Here is a 6,262-nt window from a genome sequence, read left to right as displayed (position 1 = left end):
GAAACATATTTTTCATGATTTATGAAAGAGCAGCCCGAACGCCCCCGGAGCGTTCGTTCCCCAGCGAACCCCGCGCGGTGTGTTCTGCTGTGGCTGTGTTAGTACATTCCGGGTGTCGGAAGATTAAAAACTGATTTTGACAAGCTTCGGGTGGCTCACGGGGAATTGTGAATGAGATTTTCCCCGGTTAAAACAAAAAAAACAACACCAACCAGAAGGTGTGAACTACCGAGCTAGACTCATAGTTCCTCTTCCTGAGTGAGTGGAGAGAAGCGTTACGATTGCTGGATTTCAGACTAAAAGATCTCCTTATGAGCACGAAGGAGACGCTTTGCTGCAGATAATTAATCTTCAATCTATTTTCTTAATAAAACGGTTCGGAACCCTGTTGGCGATGCGTTTGCCGGACGGGCGTCCGTTAGGGAGTGAAACTTTCTCGAAAAGTGTGGCGGAGTCCCATCGATTGTTTAGCTCGAGCACTGTCCAGTCGAAGGGAAAGTTTCCACTTTAAAAACACTGCACTCATTTTTGGCCGACATTTTGTGCTGTGATGCTAGCTGACCAGTCCATCCCATCCAATCCGGCCACAACAGCTCGTCATTTCGTTTGCCGCTTCTTAAAGAGAAACTCTTGTGTGACTTTGCGTTGAGTGGTGCCCCGAAAAGCTTTCGTTTTCCCTCTGGCACAGCACGTTCCGGTGAGCAAGTTTTTTCGGGTGGGGGAAGATTTTGCTAGTTTCTCGTTTTCGTTTCTAATCGGCACCCCAAGATAGCTCAGGTTTGGTTGGGTGTCGTGAAATCGAGCGGGAGGGTTTAGCTTGATGGAAAATAAGCATGTACATGGGCATGATTGGTGCTTTTCATAAGTTGTGTATTTTCCTTCGGGGGAAGGTAGCAACATAATTAAAGCACAAATGAAGATGCATTCGTTAGTATTTCAATCGGGCGGACTTTAGGCAACTCAGGACGAAAGGTTGGAGTTGGGAGACACAGGAAATGCGAAAGGATGATAAACCGTTGGCGGAATGATGGAATAAATTGAGGAGATTGGTTTGTAAATGATTGTCTTATTGTGCCTCAGGTCACTTGAAGTATTAATTGAACTGTCGATGAAAATTTTGCGTTATCATCTAGATTCTGTACATTATTTAAACCAAAAGAAATTTTAGTATTTTTTTCACTTACTCTTACTAAATCATGATATAAATGATGGTGTTGTTAGATGAGATGTTTACACTCCGACAATAGCTCAGTTGTACCTCAAGCCTCCGCAAATGCTTTGATAAGATATCGTCTGTAGTTCATTAGTTCACTGGCTCTCGGTTTCGGACTGCTGCGTCATGTTAAATTATTCACCGAACAGACGGTAAGGCTCCTTAATACCGTTTCCGTTTCCCGACCGGCCTGATGCAATTACGCCAAATAGAGTCTGTCTAACGTCCGTTACGCGGAAAGTGAACCGATCTGACGTTTGAAAGCGAACGTTAACACAACAACAACATCACCGACACGCACAACCACATGCGTATTGTAGTCGTTCGACAGCTGACACAAATTGAACTCCCTCTCCATCTCTCAAACCTCCCACCTCGCTTGGCAGCCTCCGGAAGTGCACGGTTTGGTTTAAATTCATGCGCTCTCCCGAAGATTTCAAAGCATTTTGTCAAACGGATTTTCCGACAGGAAAACCGGTGAGACCGAATCCAACCGAACGCGCTAAAACGGAAAGGTTGGTGCACCATTCATCTTAGTGGTTGCAATGGGTTTTGGTACGCGCTGCTATAAAATATGAAAGACGATCAATCGAACTGATGGATGGGCTAGGGCGCCCTCACGTGCTTTAAATACACAAGCGAATCCTATGGCACCCATATGGGCGACAGCTCGGGCCCCCTGCTGCTACCGGGCAGACTGATTTGCTCCGTGTGTAATTGAATCTTCAAAAGTTTTTGGCCACACCGCTTCGTATCAGTGAACGTAAAGTGACAAACTGCAATAAGGCGTGTGCAGTCCGGGTGACATGTTCGCTAATGGGACGTGCTTTGGGTTGCGTTGGGTCGTGAACACTGTCAACTGCACACTCCGGCTGTGGGTTTGTCGGTTCTTCCGTTCGGTAAGGAGTCATCTTTGGACACCACATACGGAGCCGCAGGTTTACCACAGCAGGACATGTTTTTTGAACGTGTTAGGGAGAGAGAGATAGAGATAGAAAAAGAATTACGGTGGAGTAGAAAGCAAACTTTATCAAACAGCCATTACATCGTTACGGAAGCTAGCGCGGCCAAACATGCTGTGCTAAGGAATAAACCAAAAAATGTTGTTGTCTTTGGGTGGAATAAGGAATCTTTTGCCTTGTTTAATATTTTCTTGTTATAGATTGAGATCGATAAATGTATTTCAACAAATGTATGTTCCGGGTTTCTAATGTCATAACGGACGTACCGGAGGCACCAGCTGCGCCAGACTTCACACGGCAGGACTGAGGTTAAAATCTCATCCGAACCGTCCTCCCTTAGTGAGGCCGATCATCCTACGTAGTGATCTAAGGCCAAGGTGAGAAAGAAGGTCATTCATGTGGCAAAAGCAAATTTACTACTAGCATAAAAAAGTCACGAGAAAATCCATATCTTTTTATTCATGAAATGGATCTTTTAAATGTACCTGGATAGACCGACCCCTGTTAACGCTTCGGCCACCAGACCGACCCAACATATAATGGGGTTTTGAATACAGTTAGGGGAAAATTGCAATAAGCTGAGTTTAAAATTTCCCAAAATTAATACAAAACTGCATTGAATGGTTGTAGCAACCGGCTGCAATATTCCAACGTTCATTTAAAACATTTCCCTGAGTGATTAAATAATCCCATTATGTGGATCGAAACCCAGGAAACAAATAATACAGTTTGAGGGTAATACGATGTACAATTTATTTACTTTTAAACAGACATCACACACAATAGTGTACAACCACAGTCGCGAAGACGGTGCAAAGACACAGCAGCAATACTGCCGCCAACACGCGTGCGAGTGACTTCTCCTTACGTTTATTGACTTTTATCTTGGTCGAAACTTTGCTCCCCACGGCACGGCACCCAGCCACACCGGACAGCCTGGTTCCAAGAACAGATTGTGTCTGGTGCCCGCCGGGAGGTTCGGACAATTTTGCTCGGCTAAAAGTTTGCAATTTGCCACCGGCGGGAGGACAAAATGTCCGTCCCGGCATGCTCGTCGTCGTCGGTGGAAAAGACCGATTGATCGATGGAGACACCGCCTTTACCACCATCGGCCAAGACAATGCCGTCGCGACAAATGCTCGACGTGGCGTCCACGACGAATGAAGATATATACGTTCTAATTAATCGTCAAAGTTTAACGGTGATGGCGCTTTTATTTCTCCTCTACCGTAAATGGCTGCCGAACGGGGACACAGGACTGGTGGTGGTGGTCAATTTTTGATGGAAAACAGTCTACCGGCTCACTTTCACTGCCCACGCTTTTGATGAGCGGTGTTCGGGGCGAAGAAAATTGATTTTGTCTCGCGCTTTGGCAATGCGATGCGGTGTAAAGTTTCGCTGGAAGTAATTGTCCCCCGAATGAACATTAAACGGCACATAATATAGGCACGTGTCTGGATGTTGGGGCAGCCCCGTCAATGCCAGAGGAAAAATCGAAACAAATAATTCATCCTCCAAAGTTTGGCGTATTGGCAAATCGCTGCGAATTTACTACTAATCATCAAACGATACTGAAGGGCAAAACACGGGCCACCGGCCCAGACCCACGCGAACGCCGTACTGGTTCAATTAAAAGTTTCCGGCTTTTCCCCCGGCCGGAAGTCTTTGCAGCCCTTCGTTCCTTTCGTTTTCTTTGCGAACGTTGTATTTCTTTTGTTTAAAAATGAGCAACACGTTCATAAAGCTAATCAAGTATTTTATTGAACAACTTTCGCGCAATGCTGGCGATGCTGGCGGTAAGCTGAGCAAAATTGCAGGCCACTTCCTGTGGCCTTTCTTCCTGTGCTTATACTCAAACTCTCCACGTTACACGCTGCAAGATGTTATTGGCAGCCGGGGCAAAGCGACGTAACTTTTTTTCTTGTACATCCAGCTTCGATGAGGATAAAGTTTTCTTTCCTGTTACCCGTCGTGTTGGGTGCATGGCAAAGCATGCATGCCACGAGACCTTCCCGACTGCGCTCGCCCCACGCTGATGCGCAGCCACACGCTGCTACACGCTAGCCGAAAAGCCAACAAGCCCGATGTCGATGATCGATGACAAGATTACACACTTCCTATTGCTACCTATACATCCTATCGGCCTACCCATACAGACGAGCAAAGAAAAACGCCCGGGAAAATGCCGATCGATGAAAGGGGCGAAAGAAAGATGAGTGATTGTGTGTGAGATGGGAAAGAAAATCATCATCACGGCGAACAAAAAACAAAAAAACCTCCACCGGATAACATCCATAATCAGATGCTGACGACACGTTAGGATCGTTTGTAGCCCAAAGCTCCCGTGGAAACGCTTTTGTTTCGCTCACTGCGGTAGCTTTAACGTGCTTTCGCGTGTGTACCGTTTATTCAACCTCATTTTGATATACTTTGTTTGGTTCGTTTTTTCTCCCTTTTCTGGTCGACAGTAAAACTTTCCGACTTTAATGGGATTAAACAAAAGGATGACGCAAAACGTAGGCTTCAAATGTGGTGCACACTTTTACGGCAAACGGCATTGAAACAGTTTCTCGGAAAAATGGTACGCAAATCGAAATATTTTTATATGGTGAAGCATTATGGCAGTACCTGGAAAACGGATTATCTATTGAGTTCTGGATTGTGAAAGTGAGTTAGGGAAATAATCAAATTTATTTGTTGTTTTGTAATGTTGATAAAGGAGTGGGATGATGATGGGGTTTTTTTCGCATACCGAATCCGTTTGGTGCATGGTGTTGAATAATGGTCATATTATTTTTTAATAGGTAGTTGATGATGAATTCCAGGAAGTGAATCGTAAGCTCTTTAAGTAAAATAAAAATAAGTGCTTAATTTAGTAGCTTACTCTGTTCTATCCAATTTTAATTAAATGTTCATTTACGTTTGTGGCGCCTAACGCATTGATCAAGTCAATCATGGTCGTCAATCGTCCTTGGTCTTTGTTTGAACTATGCCTTTTGCCCAACTTATCCGAGTAGATGTTTATTATTTATTATCAGACGGTACAACAGGTCCCGATCATAGTCCTCTCAAGGTCTAGCATCATTGCGTCTACCCAATATTCCATATTATGTTAGCCTATCACGCCTTATCTGTCCATGTGGACGGACTGCACGACATCGATCTTCAATTGGCGATTGATCATCTCAGGAATGGTTTGAGACAACTATTGCGATTTTTTATTGATAATCCTTGAAACTATTTGTTCATTTAATCTAACGTACAATCTGCATTTTCTTGTAAGGTCCTCGCTCTAGTCCAGGATGGGATGTCGGGATGTGCAGATAGGTGATCACACCGTAAAAGTCGCTCAAAACATCATCTATCTAGGATTTAAAGTCAGCTCCGGCTGCCAACCGGTCATATTATAGCCAGAATAAACATCTCCACTCAAAATATGTGTGGGGTCGGATGAAACTGGGACTGTGTTCAACGTTTATAGTTCCTGAGCTCACATACGCCTCTGAGACAAGACGAAACGAGGAAGATGCTCAGCAGAAACTTTGGATCCTAAAAGAGCCGTCACTATTAGGAGATCTACGGAAGCTGTACGGTGATCTCACCATCGGGCAGCAAATTGAACTCGCTAGGCCCGGGTCATGTGGTGAAAATGGCAACCGGACGACCCAACCCGTAAAGTTCTTTTAGGCTGTCCATATGGCCATAACAAGCGTGGCCCGCCAGTACGGCTAGCCAGTAATAAATCGGCAGAAGAAGGCGCTAGCCCGTGAGTGGTATCAGATAAACATCGGTCTCTTCGTCTTAGCTCTTGGTCTAGGAAGAATTTTTCAGTTATGTAGGTTATAAAAGCTAAATGACAAATAAGTCAAAAAAATAAATAAAATAAATGAAAATGATATAAGTAAACTAGATACACTCTCTTTACTCGGAAACGGTCCAACTGGGATTCGATACGCGGACCTATTGTTCGAAAGACCAGCGTTGCTATTGTCTACGGATTCGGATCACTCCAATATGATTATCCAACAATCAATCTATGAATGGTTTCTCATAGCTAACATCAAAATTCAAACTTGTTTTACTAATA

Source organism: Anopheles stephensi, chromosome 2, assembly GCF_013141755.1.
Source record: "Anopheles stephensi strain Indian chromosome 2, UCI_ANSTEP_V1.0, whole genome shotgun sequence".
In the NCBI taxonomy this organism is placed as follows: domain Eukaryota; kingdom Metazoa; phylum Arthropoda; class Insecta; order Diptera; family Culicidae; genus Anopheles; species Anopheles stephensi.
This window is presented reverse-complemented; position numbering follows the sequence as displayed.